The following is a 22,454-nucleotide window of genomic DNA, read 5'->3' as shown; positions in this document are numbered from 1 at the left end:
GCCAAGCACAGGCTTCCGGTACGTGATCCTTGTCATAACAATCAGAGCAGCGGAGAGGTATTGCTCTTAAACCCTCAACACACATTTTTATAACCTTTCTGTTTAATAAGAAAGAGACAGCTCCAATTAGCTGGGAATATTCTGCAGAAATGGGATTATTTTAAAAGCTCCGGCAATATTATAAAATAGCTTCAGTAAGTGAACAGCTGTTGCGGGCCCCGCCCGCCATGCGCACTGCGCCTCGCCTCCCGCACCCTGACACCAGGGCTGCCCCCCCCCCCCCCCCCCGTAGCTCCCCAGGCACTCTAACACTGAGAGCTGTGCTCTGGCTTGCAGTCCAGGGATATTTCTTCAAGTGGCCACATGTGAATCATGGTATATGGTGAACTGGGACTCCCTTGTCCCAGACTGATGGGAGGGAACAATTTATTGTTGTCCCTGAGTTTGGATCATAGCCTTGCTGGAGTCCTGGGTTGTTTTGTTTTTTTTTTTTTTCCAGAAAAGTCCATGTGGAGACCGCAATACTCTCTTTAAAGGGCCCCCAGGGGCTGAGATGTAGGTCAGTGATAGAGGCCTTGCCTAGCATGTGCAAGGCCCTGGTTTTCATCCATAGCATCACCAAATAAATAAATACAACGAAAGGAAGGACATCCAGCATGTCCTTTTGCCCCTGTGACCTGCTGGTGCTCCCCACCGACATCAGGACTCCTATTCAATGTCCAGGTTTTCCTAGAGCTCCAACCAAAGCAACAGGGCATTGCCTGGCTGTCTGACAGATCCAGTTTGCCTTTTTAGTGGTCACTGTGTCCAGGCCTGACCCAGGACTAGGTGAGAATTGTTACCTAAGGGCTCCATCCCCAGTCCTTCTCGGGGACTAAAACACTCCCTCTTTGGAACCCACACCTTCTCCTATGGGTCTGCTGATTCATTTTCTCCAGAAGGGGTACTGCGTCTGATGCCTTGGCCATAAGAAGCTTTATCAGTAGGTAGTCAGATCCTCCATAGCTGAGGTGTGGGGGCCTGGAGATCCTGACTTGTCCTCCTTTATGCCATGCTAACATCTTAAAAGAACTCTGGGCTGGCCTTGGGCAGTAGTGGCACACGCCTTTAATCCCAGCACTGGGAGGCAGAGGCAGGGGGATCTCTGTGAGTTTGAGGCCAGCCTGATCTATATAGCTAGTTCTAGGACAGCCAAGGCTACACAAAGAAACTCTGTATCTGACCCACAGGCTCGCAGGCTTTTCTGGGCCGCTCAGGGCAATAGAACAATGCCCAGCACAGCCACTATAGAAGGAGCCAGGGTGAGGGCCGCAGCAAAGTCCTAGGTTCTCTTTGGCTTTCTGAGCAGAGAGACAGGAGGGCTCTACATTCCTGCTTATTTGTCCCTTGGCTCCACAATGCTGGGTCCCTTTAAAAGTCCAGGCTAAAGAATGAAAGATGTTTGAGCAAATTTTGGGGATGGATGGAGTTGGAAGGGATTTCAAAGTCTGGTCCACGTCACTGTGTAGTCTAAGTGTGAGGAAACACCTATACTATATTGTAAGGCCGGCTAGGAAGAGAATCCAGGCTGTCAGCCTCAACCCAGACCTTTGTCCTCGGAGGGTACCAGCACAGGCAATGTTGGGGTAAGAACTCTCAGCCCTGGTGTGGTACGCATGAGCCCTGACTCAGTTGCTCAGGTGGACATTGGTAACTGTCCTGAGAGTCAGGAATGGGGTGAGGGCAGGACCTCAGGGCTGATAAAGTGCAGGCAAAGGTTGAGGGACAAGTGGTGGGCAGGGAAAACTCTTATAGACGCTCTATGACAGAACCAAGCCACAGACCCAGCCAATTGGAGCTCCCTGGAGTCCTCAAAGGCCCCACTTATTTGTCCTGCCTGGCAGGGTTGGAGGGCTACAGGGGCAGGGGAGCTGCCTAATAGCCTAGGGAATAACTATACAGTGGGATCCTCTTGGAGTTGGGGTCCTTGTCTTGCTAGGTCTAGATCTTAGGCACCCTGCCTAGGGAATGGGGACAATTTCGGGACATCCTTGGCAAGAGATTACAGCCTAGGAACTGCAGCAGGAGGCAAACGCACCATGTGCTAAATGGGGAAAAATGAATTTTACACCCAGACAAAGTGACTTTTATCATGTTAACGACCATGGTTTGCTCATCGTGTCTGGCGCAGTGAAATGGGGCCTGTGGATGTTTTTCTTTTAGTTCTGCTTTTAAATGGAGGCATCCCCCCCCCCGCCCGCCACCCCCAGAGCAGACAAGCCAAGCCCCTCAAATTGGGATGACAGAAATGCCAATTCAGCAAATATAAAAATGTAAGTTTTTGTTTTGTTTTTGGGCATCCTCCCCCCCTCCCCCTCCATTTTCATCTGTATCTTCCAGCAAAAAATAGAGCTGGGAATGAAGGAAGCATGGGTGTAATTCGAGGGGTCCCAAGGGACTGAGGGAGGGGTCCCGAGCGGGAGGCCGAACGCAGCTCTGGCCCAGCTCCTCCCTCTGTGACCTGGGACCCGACTCACCCATTTTTGACCCTAGTCTGCCCATCACTATCAGGGAAGTAGTCTGGATGATGGGAGTACTTATAGCCAGAGACTTACTCTGCCCTGGTTGCTCAGATAACCATGTATACACATCACCCCGGGTGTGTCTGGTCCACAACTTCCTCCTCTAGTAGCCAGAGACTCTTCAAGAGCAAGCCACCTCTGGGTGGTGGTGGCGCATGCCTTTAATCCCAGCACTCGGGAGGCAGAGCCAGGCGGATCTCTGTGAGTTCGAGGCCAGCCTGGGCTACCAAGTGAGTTCCAGGAAAGGCGCAAAGCTACACAGAGAAACCCTGTCTCGGGAAAAAAAAAAAAAAAGAGCAAGCCAGGGCAATCATCCCTGAATCCATGGTCCGTCGGTCCCCCCACCCCCACCCCGGGCTGGTAAGAGGTTCTGAATGGAAAGGACAAAGGTGCTGATGGAGTCAAGGCTGTTTTCCTGAGCTCTGTAAGCAGCGGAGAGTTGGCCATCCCCTAGCCACCCCACCCCCAACTCTTCAGTCTGCATACAGAGCACGCCATTGGCACACGGCAACTCCATATTGTACCCATCAGCTTTTAAGAAAACACCATCTGATGCTTTGTACAGTTGCCCAGTCGGGTAGCACCCAGTTCCCCAAGAAAAGCCTGACCTGGGCCCACTGGGACAGGCTCATCTAAGGCAAATAAAGAGGTCTTGGGTCTGGCAGATCTGGCAACCTCTGCCCTGACACCATACATTCCTGCTCTGGAAGGCTTGCCACGACCAGACAGGCCGAGCGTTTGAACAGCAGAGATCAGTGGACAATTAGCCAGTCCAGTGGAGGTAATTAATCAATGTTCCTGGCCTTCCATCCATCCAAGGCTATGTGCGCACTGCTCTGCCTGGGCCCTCATTAAAATCAGCGCCTGGTGAAGCTAACAGGAATGGACTCCATTGCCATCTGTGTCCCCTTTGCCAGCCCAAATAGCATCACCAGCGCTACTACTAACAGGTCAGGGCTGCTGTTATTGTCATAGTCACTGTCCCCGTGACCATCACTGCTGTCACCTTCACAGTGGCAACAACACCTCCCAGCCAGCACTCACTAATTCACTGCCATCATCCCCACCTACACGGTGTGCACTCTTCCATGACTCAAAGGTTTCACACTGTCCCCTTATTTGATTCTCCCCACAGTCCCCAAAGACAGACAGGTCGCTGGCAGGGAGGCCAAGGCGTAGGGAAGTATGCTCAGTAAAGCAGTGTGAGGACCCGGCCTCCCTGAATATGAGCTGATTCATATAGGAGGCCTCTGCTCCCTCTTACACCAGTCAGGATGGACTCAGTTAGGCTGCAATAACAGTCACCTAAATCTTAGTGACTTCAAACAATGAAGGTTTATTTCTTCTCCCGGCTCCATGTCCTTCATGGGTCAGCTGAGGCTCTGCTCCATGCCGTCTTCACACGGAGAGCAGGCCAACCAAACAGCTAAGCCTGGAAGATTGACTGTTGTCATGGTAGATGAGGACAGGGCCCCTAAAGGACTCACACCAGCTGACGAATTCTTTGACTCCCTTAGAAATAGCACAGATTTTGCTTCCTACGCTCATTGGCTAGAACCAGAGGTACAGCCTCACCTGACCACCAGGGGGCAGAAAGGTGCACTCCTAAATTTAACCTGAAGCAAGGTGATAGAGTAATGTGACAAGGGCATCCAATTCCCCTCTTTCTTCCTCTCCTTCACTTCCCAGTCCTGTATCCCCATGCTCTCCAGCCCGCTGGTCCAGCAGGATCACGAGGGTTGAGATGAGATGTCCATACTCTTCCTGTCTGGGCCTTTTGCTCTCTGCCGGCTCCCACATGCAAAAGGCACTCAGGTGGACAGGCAAGGAGGCTCAGGGATTCCTAGAGAAGAGGCCTCTCGGGGGAGGCTTGTGAGAGACCAGCACGTGAGCACTTGCCCTATTCCCAAGGAGCCTCCTGGAAATGAGCTGGGAGGGAGCAGCTTCACCTGGGCTCAGGCAGTGCACTGGTCAAGAATGTGATGTAGGTTACCATGGGAGAGACTGAGACAGAAACCAGCTGGGAGAGTGTAAAGAATTCAAGAGGAAAGTTCACGGGATAGGTGAGGGAGGCAGCCTTGGAGGAGAGGCCAAGACAAAAGAGGGTAAACGAGGTGGTCACTGAGGGACCAGCTTATTGGCCAGTGATGGGCTATGGACCTTGCAGTCTGCAGGCATTTGTACCACACCTTCTGGAGTACCTGAGTCACACACTGTTCCCCCAGACCTCTAGCTTGGGTAAGGGTCCCCTGCAGATTGAGCTGTAGGACTAAATCGAGGCTAGAGAATGGGGAGGAAAAAGGAGTTGGGCAGCAGATCTGGGGTACTAGGGCTCAGACTCAGGGCTGCGTTCCCGTAGAGCAGGGAGAGGTCAGGTAGCAAAGTGGGAACAGGTCCAAATAAAACCATCTCTTGTGCTTCTAGCGTGAGGGGGCCTGCTCCCGAGAGGGTGTGGCTCTTCTCACACCATCCATCACTGAACCACAGAAGACTGGCCATGATCAATAAAACAAACAATTATCCTGTCATTACTGATTGCAGGCCTGCGGGCCAGTCAGTGTGTGTGGGGGGGGGGGGGGCGGCGCGCGGCAGGCTATAATCGAGAGCCTAATGGGAACGGTCCACACTTTGGGTGTTGACCCAGGATTGGGATGCAGAGGATGGAGACTAAAAGTTGGAGCTGCCGGCCAGCGCTGCCCCAGAGTAGGAGTCACTTCCAGGAAGACTGAACTTTGCCTGGTAAACCACAGCTAGAAAAGGGGGGGGTAAGCCGTTCCCCGTATATCTCTTAGTGGGATGGGATGGGTCTATCCCTTTACCCCTCCACTCCTTTTAGCCTCTCTTTTCATTCTGCAACAGCTTATGCTAAGGGCCCATGTTAGTTAGATATTATGAGCAATCTCAGCTGTGAATCAGGTACCCTCCTGACTGCCTATCTCAACTCCCTCATCTCAGGATCCCTAAACCCTCATCCAAAATAATAATGTTTCACTACTGCCCTCCCAAGGCACTTTATCTTGGCTACCTAGACAGGGGAAGTATTAAAGGCAGTTCATACGGGTCTAGCTAGAGAGACAGGCAGGAGTCACTGTCACCCTAAAGCCTGGGTCTTGGCTCCTGAAAGATGCTTAGGGTCTGGCCTGGAAATGAGGAAGCTGTTCCCTGTGGCTTTGAAAAAGTAGGCCCAGCATCTGCTGAGTCAGCCAAGAGGAGCTGGGGCCATGGCCACCTCATCCCCACCAACTCTGTTCCCTGTTGTATTCCCAGCCCCACAGAGGGGAAATCTCTCTCCATCAGAGGGAAGGGAAGAGAGAAGTGATTTATTATTCTATTCCATTATGCCTGTTTCCAGAGAAACTAATTATGGTGCATTGTTGTATTAGATACTTTCAGAAAGATTACATTTTCTTACTTTGGCCGATAAAAAAATTAAATCCATCAGTTTTCCTAAACACATTACAGTAAAGACAGACTTGCTCCTCGTAATTATTAATCAGTTGGATTTGAGGACGCAAAGCATTTGACTTAAGCTCAATACAGTCACGAACAATGTCCCAGGATCGCATCTGGTATTGAAACAATTTTTCAATTTATTAAAAAGTCGTTAATGCGGTTGGGATGGTAGGTGGAGGGAGAGCTAGCCTAAGACACTGAGTCAGAGATCTGCATAGGGGAAGAAAATCCAGCTAGGTCTTCTCCCTAAGCTTGCCTCAATTCAAGGAGCCTGTTCAAGTTGAAAATTGACCTGGAGAAGTCACCCCCTGTCCCTAGCCCAGCTGCCCCACAAACCTGTCTATCCTGAGTCTACTCTCCAGGCCATGAACTCTATGGAGCAATGTGGTGGCAGGAACAGATTACTCATAGGGAATGGTGTGCCCAACTGAGCCACTGTTCTATAGTTCTGCACAGAGGGCTGACTCAGCCTGACTCCCACTGTGGCAGAGAAACAGGCCCTCCTACAGCACAAGCTCTTGGAGCCCCCACGTGGGGACATGTGGCTATTTGGAAGGACACCTGGTGTGGCCGGGTGCCTCGTTCCAGTCGCTGGCCCTGCTCATTCAATCATTTAATTACTCCTCTGACACTTCCTACTCCCAGGAGGGATTTTCAAGGGTTTAGGAGACTGGCAAGCTACAAGCCGAGTTTAGCCTGAGTCCCGGCTCAGGTCAGAGCTGAGGGATGGCAGCAGGACCTGGGCATATGTCACAGCTCAGCCACTCAAGAACTGTTGACTTTGGACAAGTCAGTTAACCCCACTGAACCTTAGTTTCCACATCTGGAGGAAGAAGGTGTCTGTCTGTCTCCTCACACAAGACAAGAAGTCAGGAGACCAGTGTTTACCTTTCCTTAGCTGGAGTTCTGTCATGCTTCATGGCCTGATCCCCAGGTCTCTTAAAGTCTGGTTCCTTTAAGGGACTGCTTTGTTTATGCTGTTCTCTCTGGATGAAATATCTACCTTTCCACATGTCTTTCTTTTAGAAAATTCCACCTATCCTTCCTTTAGAGCTCTGTTCTAGTGATTTCCCTTAAATCTGGAGCAGGGGCCTCTTGATATTTGTGCAAGCCCTGGATGGCATTTTTCCATCTCATGGTGCTAACAAGGGCACCTATTAGTCCTGGGTCCCAGAAAGGCCAAGTTTTGCAGAGACTATGTTCACCCTCCATTCGAGACCTGCCCCCTCCAACTCAGCCTTAGACCTTGCTGGATGGTTCAGACTGGCCTTTCTGTGGGTGCATTGCAGGTATATTGTCCAGCCCACTGGTTTAAGGACATTAAAACTAGAGGACCAGACAACTGGACCTTCTGCCTCTGTACCCTACCTTTAGCCCAGTGCCAGAGAGGAAGCCAGAAAGAGAAGACAGCCCCCCTGTCACGATGTCTGTCCCTTGACAAGCTTAGCAAGCCCTGCTTTTGTGCACCTTAGTATCCCAATATATGTACAGTTTCCCCAATTTCTGAACAAAGGTGAGGTGGGGATGAAAAATCTGAGTGGTGGCGAAGACTCCTGAAGAAGGAAGAGGACCCAAGAGAGTTGTGATTAAGCATCGGTAGCATTAGGGGTGACTGGAATGACTGAACTGGGCCTGAGCTCAGATGAGTTCCAGGCCTATCTTGTTTCCTGCCGTCATAGACCACAGGCTGCAGAGATGGACCCCTGGGTGCCAAGCTCCTGTCCCCTCACCTCACCTCTCACCTGCGGGCAGGTGGAATTGCACATGTTCCAGGTTCCAGACACTCTATTTCCTCGGGATTTATGGAGGGTTTTATCTTCCCTCCTTGATCACTGGTGAGGGAAAGGAGAGGGCATGCTTGGCTCCCTCTCCTCCAGAGGAGCAAGGAATAGCAGCCTGGCCACCCTGGAGCTTGGAAAATACTGTCTGAACCCCACCTTAGCAAACCCTCCTTCCCCCCATGGGGCCTCGTCAGGGCCTGGTGGAGATGGGGAGGAGATGGCAGCCATTTAAGCTGTCACCAGCTCCATCAGAGGATTTAAATCACTGACACAGAGTAACAACGCTGTAGATTACAGTGCGGGAGCCACGAGGGCTCAGCGCAGCAGAGGCGGAGAGGGATAGGAGGGGATTAAGGAGATACAGGCCAGAGTTATTGCCCTGGTACCCGAGTGGTGAGTCCTCTGCAGCTAAACCCAGCCCAGTAAGGGAATCTGAGCACCCCACCTGATCTGAGCGCCCCACCTGTCTCTCCACCAAGATCAGACCCCCACAGGAACCCATATGCCCCCGAGCTTCTCCAGGACCCTGCCCACTCATGTTCATTCTCTGTGTCTTTCCGATTAGAGTTGAGGTCTTGACTTGTGTCTCCCCCTGGCTGCCTGTGGACCTAGCACCCAAAGGTCTTACAACTGTGGGTACCCCCAAGAGGAGGTGGGGGCACCTGGCAGGGAGCCTGCCTGCTCCCGCTCACGGGCACCTAGCCATTGTCTCTGATTGTATGGTATTACTCGTAAATTACAGCCTTTGGGAGGCCGCATGTAAAAATAAAATAAAATAAGTGTCAAAAGACAGAGAAAATATTGATTCTTCAGGGAGAAGAAAGGATGGTTTGGTTAAATTAAAACTTTGAGAGGAAATAGAGTATAAGAAGATGGTCCCTAAGATCCAAGAGCAGCCTGGGGCATGGTAGAGGTATTCTGGGGAGATCATTATTCAATACTCACGTGAGCCATGAGATCCTGATCTATCTAGGCCAGAGTGAGGAGAGCGCAGATAAAGTGAGGTCTTGCCTTTTGGAGGGACAGAACTTTGGAAACTCACCAGTAGAAGTAGGCATTGGTTCACAAGCAGAAGGGGCCACTGGGTTCTGGCAGGCCCGGCGGGTTGTGGGAGCTCTCCGTGGTGCTGATGGTCATTGCCCAATTGGGAAGCCCATCTGGTTTCTTCCCCTCCACCCTTACCTCACAGCCAGAGGGACTCGATCCCTTCTTCTCTGCCTGGGTCTGTGTTCCCGAGTGAGGGCCCCATCATAACCACTTTCCCTTGTCCAGGGACACTCTGCAATCATTCCTCTTCGGGTTCTTCATCCTCTCTCTCTCTCTCTCTCTCTCTCTCTCTCTCTCTGTCTCTCTCTCCTGCTTTATGGAAAATTTATTGCAATACTCCAACAGCACATCACTTTTTCTTTTCAACATCTTACTCTGCAGCTTCCTTTGTCCTCTTTGCTCGGATGCCAAAGAGCCAGGCATTGGCTCGCACCATTCGAAGACTGGCAAAAACCTTGAGGTTCTTCTCTTCTTCTGTGATGACCCTGGCTTTCTCCTTTTTGTAGACATTCCGGATGGGCATCACTGGTCCTGTGAGCTGGGTGGCCAATTTAAGTTCTTCAGCAGAAATATCTCCCTTCTTTGGAGCAGAAGGCTTCCTGGGGAAGAGTATGAGCTTGGAGCAGTACTCCTTAAAGGCCCTGCACATTGGCCTATAGTGATTCAATAGATTTATTTCGCCTCCTTGGGTCCACAGAGATGCCAATGGTGCAAGCCACTTTCTTATGGATACCAGCCAGCCTGAGTTCTTCCAGGCTGAAGCCCCTGCCAGCTCGAACCTTGGTGTGGTACCTCACTGCAGGGCACCTCACTATGGGCCTGATGGGACCAGACGCGGGGCGAAGAGCAATGCAGCGTGCTTTCACCTGCTGGGCCTTGCGTCTGCGGATCTTGCGTGCCGGCTGGTTGAACCAAGTGTCCACTCACGGCTGCCAATCCTTGTGGAGGTGGGGCTTCAGGATCATGCCATTCCGGCTGGGCTCCATGGCTGCCTCCTTTGCAGGAGAACAGCAGAGCAGAAAGGCCTTCATCCTCTTTATGTCTTCCCCCGCTGAAAGATGAGGATCCTGCCCAGACATTGTCAATAAGGCACAAAGGATGAAGAGACAGACCGATAGATTGAAGCTTTGACGGCAGGGCAGATAGAGGATGTCCTTTGGCGGTGGCATTTCCCGTTAGGAAATAACGCCTCAGACCTGCAATGCCTTAAGGCCAAAGCTAGGTAGTAAGCAACCATGTACCTGGACCTATGCTTGAGAGCATGAGGGCATTACATCCAATGGGCTTGTAGAGTCACTAAATGGGTTGCTTTGGTAACAGACAGAGTGGCAGAAAGCATCCCTATCATCACATACAGCCTGAGCTCCCTTGGAGGGACCAGGCAAATTTGAGGTTACGCTTGTCTTTCTAGCACAGTGGTTCTCAACCTCCCTAATGCTGCAACATTTTAACAGTTCCTCATGTTTTGGTGACTTCCAACCATAAAATTATTTTCATTGCTACTTCGTAACTGTAATTTTGCTACTGTAATGAATTGTAATGTAAATATTTTTGGAGATAGAGGTTTGCTAAAGAGGTCATGACCCTCATGTTGAGAATCACTGTTCTTGAGGTTCTGGAGACTCAAATCAGGAGACTCATGTTTCTTCTATGAGAAAAATGTGCTAGAAGGACATCCTACCTCTAGCTAGAAACTCAGGGTCCCTCAGTCAGCCACCACAGTCATGGGGAAAGCAGGGGCTCCAGACTAACCCGATCTCCCTTCTGGTTTTGATCACAACAGAGATATCCGTAGGAGCTTCCCATGATTGACAGATGAACTGGGCACTGCAATGACTGTGTAGCTGGACAGGATCTGGGCTGGTTCTTGTCAGAGAAGAAGTAAGGTCCCTAGAGGCAAGGACATCTTATGACAAGGTCCAGGAGACCTGCCTGAACATCGCCCCCCCCTTCTAACCTTGCTCATCTAACAGCTCTCCCCCGCACAGTCCACTGCCCAGGCCCGACTGACCTTAAACCACGGCAACATGAGTCCCTGAGTGGGTTGGTTGGATGGGGCTTGGTGTAGGCCAGACTTTGACACCTGCTCACCCATCAGCAAGCAGGTTCAGGAGTGCTGTGACCTGATCCCCGTGCCTGGGAGCACCTCCTCTGCTGAAGGTACCTCTGCTGGTGAGAGAAGGAGCCTCTGGTCCCAGGAGTTCCTGTTGCCTTCCTGCTCTGTTGCTCTGTGATTGGTCCTCCTTGACTCTCCACGAAGCGTTGCACATGGCTGAGGTTTTATCCTGGCCTCCTCTTAGCACCTGTGTTTTCCTGGCCCTGCACTTCACTCTCACCCTCCCTGGATATCCATGCTAGAGGACAGTTTGGGGACCCAGGAACCTCTTAGGGTGGGTGGCTCCTCAAGGGCCCCACAGGCACTGAACAAGAAAGCCCCTCCAGATGTATGGATACTCTCTGACAGATCCATATATCACTAGTGTTCTTGAGTTGTCTATGGTTTGATCTTTCTCTTTGTCCTCTTTCCTCAGTTTCCCTCAGCTCAGCCTGTGCCTCACAACCCACTCTTGCTCTGAGCCCTCCCCAGCCCAGGGCCCACGCTGCTGGCTTTCACCCTGAAGCGCTCTCATCATCAGCTCCATCTCTGTTTGCCCTAGCTGAAGTAAAGTCCTTTTCTTTATGTTTTCTCTGAGCAGAGGGACCAGGATGCACTCCCACGGGCTATGAGAGGGGGTGGGAATTTAAGACCTGAAGCCTAGGGACCTCTCTTCTATTCATGCTCCATTATATTGGGTGACAGACACAGTCTGGCCCTACCCCAATAGACTGCTCATATCTACAGTCACTCTATCATCTAGATCTTGGCCAACCTAGCAGATTCTTGAGATACATCACCTACTTTATCCAGTATGCACTTTCTACCCTGTCGTCTCAGTTTATAGAACCCATATTTTGCTCTTGTGGTACCCCACTGACCTCCCTCAAAGATTCCATGTACCCACAAACTTGTCCATATTGACAAAAGAAGGCCAGAGCCCAGAGAGGCCCAAAAGTCGACCACTTCTTTGTAACCCAGAGCAGATGTATTGCTGTGCAGATAAAGAGCAGAGGCCACAGGAGTGAAATGCAAGCAGTTGCCTTGGTGGGAGATGGCCTGCAACATCCTAGAGAGACATAGGAATCTCCTGCTTCTTCTGAGGAAAACCTTCTACCTAGATTACTTGCCTGGTTCCATTCCCTCTCCAGTCTCTCTCTCTCTCTCTCTCTCTCTCTCTCTCTCTCTCTCTCTCTCTCTCTCTTCATGGTCTCTCTTTGTAGCCCTGGCTGTCCTGGACAGGCTGGCCTCGAACTCACAGAGATCCACCAGTCTGTTTCCGGAGTGCACCGTCACTCCCGGCTCCAGCCTCTTTTCTTTTCCAGAGCAAACAAGATCTCAGTTGTCTGTTTTGGGGAGTACCAGTCTCCCCTAATCCCTCGGTCTCCTCCCTCCCTGCCCTCCCCACTTACCTCCTTCCTCTTGGCTCTCTCCTCTGCTTTTCTCCTCCCTCTTCCTACCATCTCCCCATAGCAAAATCATCCGGCTCCCACTGGGCTTCAGCCTCCTGTGTGACCTCAGACAAGTCACCTCACCTCTCTGAGTCTCCATTTCCCCAGGAAATGGGATAATAACAGTCCTGGTCTTACATAGTGTCCTGAGTAGGCTCACTTGGAAGGGACCTAGTTCAGAGTGGGTCCTGTGACAGCAATTATAGTAAAATGGCTGACCTTCTCGAAATCCTCCTCCTCAATCCCCACCCGTGAGGACATTTTCCTTGTCTATTATTATTATTATTATTATTATTATTATTATTATTATTATTTGTAAAAGCTCCTAGATCTTACTGCTTCTTCCGTTCTGAGTTCCTATCCCTAAGTACTTGTGTCTTCCTGTAGGAGCATGCCTCTCACCAGAATAGATCAGAAAAACATACCCCCACGTGGTGTGCACACACAAATATGCACACACAAATGGTAAACAAAATATAATTCATTTGTAAAGGAGACTCCAGTCGTGCCATCCATCTTAAGCTAAAATCCAATACTTCTCGGCGCGGCCTGCTGCTCCTTGATGAATGGAGAGGACAAAAGCTCTGTCTCATGCTTGCTGCTGAGCCTCCCTCTCTAGAGCAAGGGAATGCCAGCCACAAAGTCCAGTGGGTATGGAAGGAGCAGAATCGTAGCTATTGTAGGATGTCAACATCCGTTCTAGCCTCAGAGGTCCAACGGGACATGCTCTGGCTTCACCCTCATACCTGCAGCCTCCCTTAGATACACATCATTCCTCTCTGGTGCTGCATGATTTTCCGGACACTTCGGAGTTATTGAAGCCTGGCCAAGGGTGGGCTGAGGTACCTCCGACTACCAAGATGCTTGTTCCCACTTCTATCCATTTCTCCAATCCGAGCCTCTTCTCTCTCAGCCCTCCTCTTCTCTAGCAGCGTTTCCTCATCCCTGCCCAAAGTCATTCCCTTACAGCCTGAGTCACCTTCCAAAGACCCTTGGCCTTTGTATAGGCTATTGCCCGACCCTAGGTCACCATTCCTTCCCTTCTTAGCTTGGAGAACGCCACAGGGTTAAGGTCAGCTTAAACTCTCTGGAAAGCAACCTTTTTTTTTTTTTTTTTTTTTTTTGGTTTTTCGAGACAGGGTTTCTCTGTGTAGCTTTGCGCCTTTCCTGGAACTCACTCTGTAGCCCAGGCTGGCCTCGAACTCACAGAGATCCGCCTGGCTCTGCCTCCCGAGTGGTGGGATTAAAGGCATGCGCCACCACCGCCCGGCTCTGGAAAGCAATCTTGACCCTCCCTAGCACAGCCAAATTCAAGAAGTCAGGATGGCTTGAGCTTTGAGGTGAGGCTGGTAAAGGAGGCCAGAGAAAGTGTGTCGCTCTTCCACTAACGGGGGGGGGGGGGGGGGGGATACATAGTAAGCAATGGTGGGAGGAGAAAGGGATTCAGGGGAAGCCGTGTAGTCCATGCGAGGTGCCCAGGTGGGGCTATGCACTAAGAAGCCAGGCCCTTTCCTCCATCTCTGCCTAGGGGAGGAGTCCCGGGCGTCCAGTGTCACCGCACCGGGGTTAGCGCTTGCACCCTGCCCAGCCTCGCTAAGTGAACATTCCTCCGCTCGGGGGAGTTTTATGGCTCGCCGTGCTTCCTCGGCAATGGCCTGTGCTGTTTACGAACCTCTCCCCAGCTTGGAAATAGACTGTCTTTCCTGAACGATTTTCTCTTTTCCCATTTACTAAACATTGATTTCCCCCCTCCTGCGCCTCTAATAGAGCAGAAACCAATACGTCTTTGTTTGCTTTGCTCGCGCGTTCCGTGCACAGGCGGCGGGGGGCACGGGCTGCTGCGGCAGGGCCGGGCGGCTGCTCCGCGCATGTGCGTCGGTCCAGGTGGTGCTGCCCTCCGCAGCGGCAAGGTCCAGCGTTGCTGCCCGTTTTCCGCAGGGGGCCAAAGTCTGGGACACCGGAATAGTGGGGGCATACATCCTTAGGTTAACAGGGCGGTAGAACCGGGAGCCTCCAGTCGTCTGGGATTGCTGTGGGAGCCGGTAGCAGGTATACTAGGAGGCAACCATACCAGTATTCTCTGAATTCTTGAGTTCTGCCTGCGATGCCATTAAGTGAGGCCTCGCTTCCTCCAGCGCTGCCTTTGAAGTCCACGTGTTTAGGATGAAGAGTGCATGAGCGCCTAGGATGCGTTTAGCAGAGGCCAAGTTGGGTCCAGACATGAATCATTTCCTTCCTTGATGCAGTTAGTAAATTGTCAGACTACCTGCTCCAAATTGGGAGTCCCCCACCCCCCCCCCCTCAACACCTTGGGGGCTAGGCATGGAGGAGGGCTAGCAAGGTAGGCGATGTTTCTGCTCCAAGGACTCCAGCCACAGGCCTCTTACACCTTTCCTCTCACAAAGTGTTGAGGTGCAGATGATTCTCTGGCCGTGCACCTACTAAAGTCCTTAGTTGGGGAGGAATAGTTCTGGCAGGTGCCAGAGAAGTCTGGGATTGCCAGGAATGGGCAGGATTGGTCATTGTCTCGAGTTGAGCCTGAGTCTGCTCCACAGAAACAGGATGGCTTTAGGGATTCAATGTGGCCTTGCCCATGCTCAGTAAAAGTTCCTTTCCAAGCTGGGCATGGTGGCTTACTCCTCCAAATCCAGTACGCAGGAAGCTGAGGCAGGAGGATTGCTTCAGGCTTGAGGCCAGCCTGGACTACAGTACCAGATTCTGTCTCAAAGCAAACAAATAAAAGCAACCAACCAAACAACAATAAAATTTCTTTCCATTCTGCCCCTCCCTGTCTCTCTGTAGCGGTACAGCCAAGCAAGGTGAGCCTGACTTAGTCACCTGTGACCACAGCCATTCCCTAGTCCTATTCCTCAGCTGGCCACTGGTATGTCCTGGCTCATCTCCCCAACAGTAAGGAGGCCACACAGATGAACCCCTATTAGATGAGAAGTCATTTATTCTCCGGACCTCAGAGTGTGTCTTGGTAAAATGCTGACATTGCTGACAGATGCTGGGGCTGCCCATCCCAACCCTCAGGATTACCCACACTCACCAATATTCACTGAACAGCCCCAGAAAGGTTACCACAATCCTGCATTCAAATTCTACTCTGCCTTTCTTAGAAATAGGTTTTGAGCACATCCTATCTCATTCTGGCTCTAGTGGGTAGTTCCTATTTTATAAGAGTGTGCTGGGATCAAATGGCATGTAAGAACTCAGCACCTACCACCCAGTAAAGCCTCCTGTAACACGAAGTTTAAATTGTCTTTTTTTCTTTTCTTTCTTTCTTTCTTTCTTTCTTTCTTTCTTTCTTTCTTTCTTTCTTTCTTTCTTCTTTTTTTTGAGACAGGGTTTCTTTGTGTAGTTTTGGTGCCTGTCCTGGAACTCACTCTGTAGCCCAAGCCGGCCTTGAACTCACAGAGATCCACCTGCCTCTGCCTCCCCAGTGCTAGGATTAAAGGTGTGTGCCACCACCACCCAGCTTAAATGATCTTTTAATAAAAAACCTGGAGCCGGAAATTGGGGTAAATGCTGAAAGATCAGAGAGACTAAGGAACAAGCCACCTCTTACCTCTAGGACTCCTCAGCCTGAAAAGCCTCAGTTCCTGTCTCCTCACACCTTATCTGCCCACCTATCACTTCCTTCCTAGTGCTGGGATTAATGGCGTGTGTGTTTCCCAAATACTGGGATTAAAGGTGTGAATCTCAAATGCTGGGATTAAAGGCGTGTGATTCCCAAGTACTGGGATTAAAGGTGTGTGCCACCATGCCTGGCTCTATTTCTCTCCTAGACTGAATTAATCTCACATAATCCAGAGTGGCTTTGAACTCACAGAGATCCAGATGGATCTCTGCCTCCCGAGTGCTAGGATTAAAGGTGTGTGTGCCACCACTGCCTGACCTCTATGTTTAATCTAGTGGCTTGTTCTGTCCTCTGATCTTCAGGCAAATTTTATTAGGGTACACAATATATTACCACAGCCTCCATTAGTGGAAAGGATTAAATCAAGCAAATGAAATGCAGGAGAGTCCTCTGCAGAATTGTGCCTCATGGCAGAGGAAACCCAGAGGTCCAGAGCGGACATCAAGGGGAGGACTGAGGTTAGAGCTGAGGCACAGAGGGTTTGGACAAACTAAGGTAATTAAAAAAAAAAAATCAGAGTAGGAGATTGGATACAGATTGTCCAGAGGAGAGCTGAGAACAACTCGTGGGTTGGAGACAGAAGAAAAGGCTACTGACCTATCACAGTAAGTCTCAGAGGACCAAGGCCCCGTGAAAGCAGGGCCAGGTGACAGGTGGATGGATATGGCTGTGTCCCCCAGGCCTCTCTACAAGAGAGCAAAAGCACTTCTCACGGCACCCTGTACCCAGCAGAGCCCCCAGTGTACCTCTTAGGAGCCCCAGATCGTTCCTAGGACCGAATGCCGGGTGCCCAGTGTATGTTGGGGGATAGACTAGGATCAAGTTCCTACACGGGGCAGGGGGCAGGTGTGTGGTGACTAGTACTGACTAAGAGCTGCTGGTGGTCGGTCCCAGGCATCAAAAGGGAGTTGGCTGTAGCTACAGACACAGGGAGCCTCACCCGAGAGAGGTCTGGACCAATTAGGAAGGAAAGAGAGGTAGCAATAATTAAAAATTAAAAGCCAACACGACAGCAGTTTGAAAATGGAAAGAATGGGTAAAAAACAATTAGCAGAGATGAGGCAACAGGGCAAGTGTGATACAAATGGAGCCAATCACAGAGCACTAATGACACTGGGAAACCTAATTTTTACACTGTCAGGCTCGTGTGATTGAAGTACCAGGCCGACTTCTCCGAAACAAGCTGCGTGCTTGTCTGCGGCTGGTAGGACTCTGTCTCCTCCGTGCAACTCAGAGAGACCTGAGCCGAGAGGCCACGAGGCCGAGGGTGGTGGCTGGTGGCAGGGGCTTGGAGGCAGAGGGATCCAGTGATGGTGCTGGGGGTCCGAGAAGACAGGCTGGGAAACTGAGCAAGGGCCAAGACATACCCCCCTCAGTGTCCCTATCCACGACAGCACTAGTGGTGCGGTGTCACAGCCACACGGTCATACGCACTTGGTTGCCGCGGAGACCAGGCGACCCTCCTGGCGGAGGGAGGCTGAGTCAGTTTGAGTAATGGCGGAGAACGCCGCCACTGATGGGGAAAAATACATCTTCATAACAGGGTGAACCTTTTGGAAAATGGAATAAGTAAAATAATTGAGAGAAAGAAAATTGAGTTTTTATTGCTTTTTAAGTGTTTAAGTGGAGGTTTCATTTAGGGAAATTATTGTTGCTTTTATTTTTAGCCACTCGGTGGGGTGGGCAGGGGTTGCTTTAGGGTGGGGCTCCTGTTTTCTGACCCTCCTCCTGGTAGCCATAGGGTACCCCCACTTCATAGGAGGGAGAAGGAGAGCCTCGGCTGAGAGTCTGCAACAGTTGCAGGTATGTGGATGCCTCTGTGTCTTCTGGATCCTCAGCGTCAGGTTGACTCCATGCTCCCGCTGGTCAGTCCCCTTACTTGGTCCCACTCTAGCCCACTTCTGAGCCTTTGGCCCTCACCTTGACAACTCTTGCTACCTTATAGAAAGATCTTTGCTGCCTGTCTGGGATGAGCCCCATCTCACCTTGAACTGCCGCACGTCCCGGAACCACTTGACTTTCCCCTTCTAATTTCCTGTCTCCTCCTACCTGTTCCGGTGTCTCCTTCCTTTGCCGCGCGCTCAAGTCAGAGAGGAGCTCGGCAACACTTCCTGATGGACTTGCTCCCTTCACTGGGTGGCAGGGGAATGGCGGATGGTCCTCAGTCCAAATACCTGACGTCCAAGAGGGGCTGATTGAGCCCCGTAGCGCCTCCTGCCAACCTGGGGTCTGCAGCCTCCCCTGCGCTTGGCTCCCTGTTCTCTCTATAGCTTGGCCTTGGCCTTCCTGCACCCCATAAATGGCTCAGGTGAAGGCTCCCAGAGACCATGCTTGGGAGATGTCACACACTGGACAAGGTTCACCCCTCCAGACTCCACAGTTCCTTGTGCAGCCATTTATGGACCCACTCTTTTATTCCCTTCCCTGAGGAACCCTTTGTGGTCCCTGCCCATGCCTCCTTTTCCCCAAGCCCCTTGCTCAGTTAACTCCAATCCCTTCCCTCCACAGACCTCTCACGGCTCTCCAAAGCCCCTGGTCTAGGGCATTCCAGTTCCCTGCCCTGCAGCCTCTTTCCTTGGCAGCCTCGGGTTTCTGCCAGTCCGTGGGCTCTTGCCTTTCCCCTCCTCTCTGCTCAGCCTGACCAAGCCTGGGGTACACATTCACACCTCACACCCTGACTCAAGTTACTTCAGTCAAAAGTGAAATACAGTAACTGAAAAAAAAATATTCAGATCTGTGAATTTCAGGCAAGGTTGGATACAGGTGCTCAAACACACTCTACCTTTTACTCTTCTTAAAAGATTTATCTTTGTGTGTGGGGTGGGGTGGGGTATGCACACACGTGTTGTATGAAGGCCACAGATGCCTGTGGGAACCATGGGCTTCTTCTGATTGCCCTGGAGCTGGAGTTACAGAAAGTTGTGAGCTGCCCAATGTAGGTCCTGTGTGTTTCTTAACCACTGAGCCATCTCTCCAGCCTGTTTATTTTTTTTTAAAGCTTTGTTTTTGTTTGAGATAGGTTTTTCTGTGTAGTCCAAGCTATCCTCAAACTTGTGAACCTCGTGCCCCCGCCTCCCTAAGGCTGAGATTACAGACATACCCCACTACTCACTACTTCCAGCTAGCCTCTTTGTTATCACATTTACTAGAGTGTGAACTTCATGGCCTCTCTTGCCTGTGGCCTCCCTCCCATACAGGGGTCCTCATGCATACACTGCTTTCTCCAGCCCCTGATCTCTGTCTCCATTCTTCCCACAGGCTACTTCACCTGGATGCTCCTGAACACATGGAAACCAGCAGGCACACAACCCAGCAGCTCAGGGGTCTGTCCTCAGGCCTGCCACCCTTCCCACAATCCATCACATCCCAGCATTGAAGCTCCTACAGACAGCGGGTTTTAACACTCTGGACTGGGCAGGGGCTCCTTCCCAGCCTTCCCCTACAAAAAGCACTCCTGGCTCCCTATTGTTCTTGGGACCAGTCCAACAGCCCCCCCATCCCACCCCACTCCCCGCCCCCGCTATGCTAACTACTCCATGCCCTGATCTTGGCCTCTCTCTGGCACAGGCAAGGTGTATCTCTGCAGGGTGTTCTCATCAGGCCCGTACTTTGGCTCTGCTGTCCCCAATACCTGAGTGGCCTCTTTCTCCAAACTCTTCTAGCTAATTCCCTTATTCTTCAAGGTTTATCTTAGAGATCGCCAGCTGGAGTGGTGAAGTAGTCTGTGGGCCCTCCACCTGGCGTGGCTCCCTGCCCTCCGCCTGCTGTGGAAGACTTGTCTGTGGGAGATCTTTTTCTCCAGTGGCACATGGCCCTTTCAAGGGCAGCCAGTGCATGACCCCTCATACAGGTCATCTGACTGTGCACCGCTCTGAGCCTGATGCTCGGCGTATGGTCTTACAATGAGTGATGACTTCGCAGTGATGGGGCCAGCAAGTCCTCTCATGTGCGTCACGGGGCATGGCTGATCAAAAAGACCCTCCAGGACCTCTCCTCCTCCACAGAGCCAACATGGCAGACTCATACACGCTCATAGAGCCAATAGTGAGCCATTCTAGAAGGAAGCTGGGTCCTGTGTCTGCATCTCACCCTGCCTCACACAATAGGAGGGGCCCTCAGCAAGCTCAGAAGATGGAGCCCCTCCTCCTGCTGGCTACATCCTGTCCTTCCTGTTCCATCCACAGCCGGTCCCACCCTGGTCCCTTGGTCACAGTGCCTTTCCTCTCTGGAGTGCCTGCGTAGGGTGGCATCTTGGTCAACCACCCTTTTCCACCCCCGCCCCACCCCCTAAGGGCTCCCCTGCTTCGGCCTCAGTCCCTCGCACAAGTCTCCACAGTACACACAGTACAGCTGCTTTCCTCCGAGCACCTAAATTGACTCAATCTGCTGTGTCATTACCCATGTGTGCATTGCCCACACAGCCTGTTAGCAGAGGTGGGGAAGGCCGTGGGCAGAAAGCAGCTGGGGTATCTTAGTATCTAGGTGAGTCCTTATCTGTTCACACCGGAGTGCAGCAGAACCAGTGGGTTACTCAGAGGGGGCAGAAGTGTGTGCACATCCACCCACCCACCCACGCACGCGTGCGCGCACACGTGCGCGCGCGCACACACACACACACACACACTCGTGTTTCCACATGGATGGTACTTGCACAGCCATATCCCACAGTTAGCCATGCACGCACATGCTCGCACACATACGCTGTCTCCCACAGTGTCCTACCCACATCCATACCTGCTGATCTGCCTCCAGCTGCAGCTAGCAGCTATTATTAGCCCTCACCGTCCTAGGTCGGGCATTAGAGGCCTCTATAATCAAATCTCAACAGACCGCTCCAGCCACTCTCCTTGAGGGATCCCTTGACACAGGGGACATGGGACAGCTTAAGGATGGGGCTGGAGGTGTGGGGCCAGGAGCTGGGCAGCTGTAGAACTGACCAGAAACAGGAGGTTCTCCATTTCTGCCCATCATTCTGTCTGTATGGCTGGAGGAAAATATGTTGGCTGCTTTGGGGGGACCCCAGAGTTTCCCTCTCTAGCATCTTCTCTCTGAACCTGAGAAGGTATAAGTAGCAAAAGGCTTCCCACTCAAACGTCACCGCCCCTTCTCTGTCACCCTGAATTAGGTGGTACCTGGATTCTGGCCCACCCTGAGCTGATCATAGGCACCAGAGAAGGGGAATGCAGAGTGAACATGTCCTGGGGAAGGCAGAACTCAGAGGAAAGTGACCCTTTCCTGAGTGACTACTGCTCACTGGAGCCCCATCTTGTCCTTGACTCTTTCTTTCCATAACACTTCCAACTGTCCTGACCTGCTCTCCCACCCACCACGGTCCTCTCCTTAGAGATAAGAACATCCCTGCTCCTCACAGAGGCCTGAAGGTTCTTCTCCAGTGTTCTCTGGTTGTTGCTGAAGGTCAGGGGTGCATCTGAAGCCACCTTTTTGGAGAGGGGAGCTGACTGTCCTTCTTGGTTACCACTAACCGATTCATCTTGCAGTTGTAATGCTCTGTGGTCCTGCCTCCTATGGACCATCCTGCGCCAGACAGCTGCCAAGGTCCTGCCTGCTCTGTGGCAGTGACACACCCAAGATTAGGAAAGTAAGACTTTGGGAGTTGTGAATGACTTGTTGGAAATAGCGGAGGCAGGAACTGACCTTGAGGCAGGTCACCAACTGGGCTGGTGGCGCATCACGGGGCATGATTGACACCCCACTCCACACAGATTAAAAAAAAAAGTGCATGGTGGCCTCTAGCACACAGTCACACACAGAATCCTCTGGGTGTGGGATGCATGCATTCAAAGCATGCTGTTGTCAGGGCTCAGAAAAGAACGAGATCCCCAAATATGGCACCTTGGAGGTCATTCTGACCTTCTAGGGCATACTTTCCTCTGCTCCCATCTCTCTCCTCCAGAAAGGGTCATAAGCCAATGTCCTGTTTTCCCAATGTTAGTCATAAAGCTTGGGAGCCTATTCTGATCAATTCCCCTTTCCCTTAAAGACAGGTGCCGTGCCCCTTAATTGGAAGGGGTGAGAGAAAGTGTGCCTCACACAGACATAGGAAGGCAGCACCAAGTCTCTGCAGTTTATTATCCTGAGACCACACCCCTTCCTGTCTATTAGTATTTCTCCACAGCTACGCACAAAAAAAAAAAAATATACAAACAAATAAAAAATCAGCATAGAAATTCTGTCTTTCCTAGTCTTTGAGCCTTCCCCAAGACTCCCACGGCATATAATTCTAGTTAAAGCAAGTCCTGCTTTCTCTTGTTAATCCATCTTTTGTTAGAGGGACATGGGCTACAACCCTTGCAATAGGCAAAGAAATCATAGGACGTTTTCTCTCCATGCTATTCTTTCTGGAACTGCGTGACAAGGCTCCTGCCAGATTTCCTGAAGATTACGTGCTATAGGGTGGGATTC

General features: G+C 51.3%; 1 pseudogene; it reads right to left on the bottom strand.

The window, feature by feature from the left end:
• Positions 1-9,191: 9,191 nt before the first annotated feature.
• LOC131914490 (large ribosomal subunit protein eL13-like) lies at positions 9,192-9,828 on the bottom strand (annotated as a pseudogene).
• Positions 9,829-22,454: the final 12,626 nt, after the last annotated feature.

Source organism: Peromyscus eremicus, chromosome 7 (genome assembly GCF_949786415.1).
Source record: "Peromyscus eremicus chromosome 7, PerEre_H2_v1, whole genome shotgun sequence".
NCBI lineage: Eukaryota > Metazoa > Chordata > Mammalia > Rodentia > Cricetidae > Peromyscus > Peromyscus eremicus.
The sequence above is the reverse complement of the archived record's forward strand: the minus strand, read 5'-3'. Positions and strand labels throughout refer to the sequence as shown.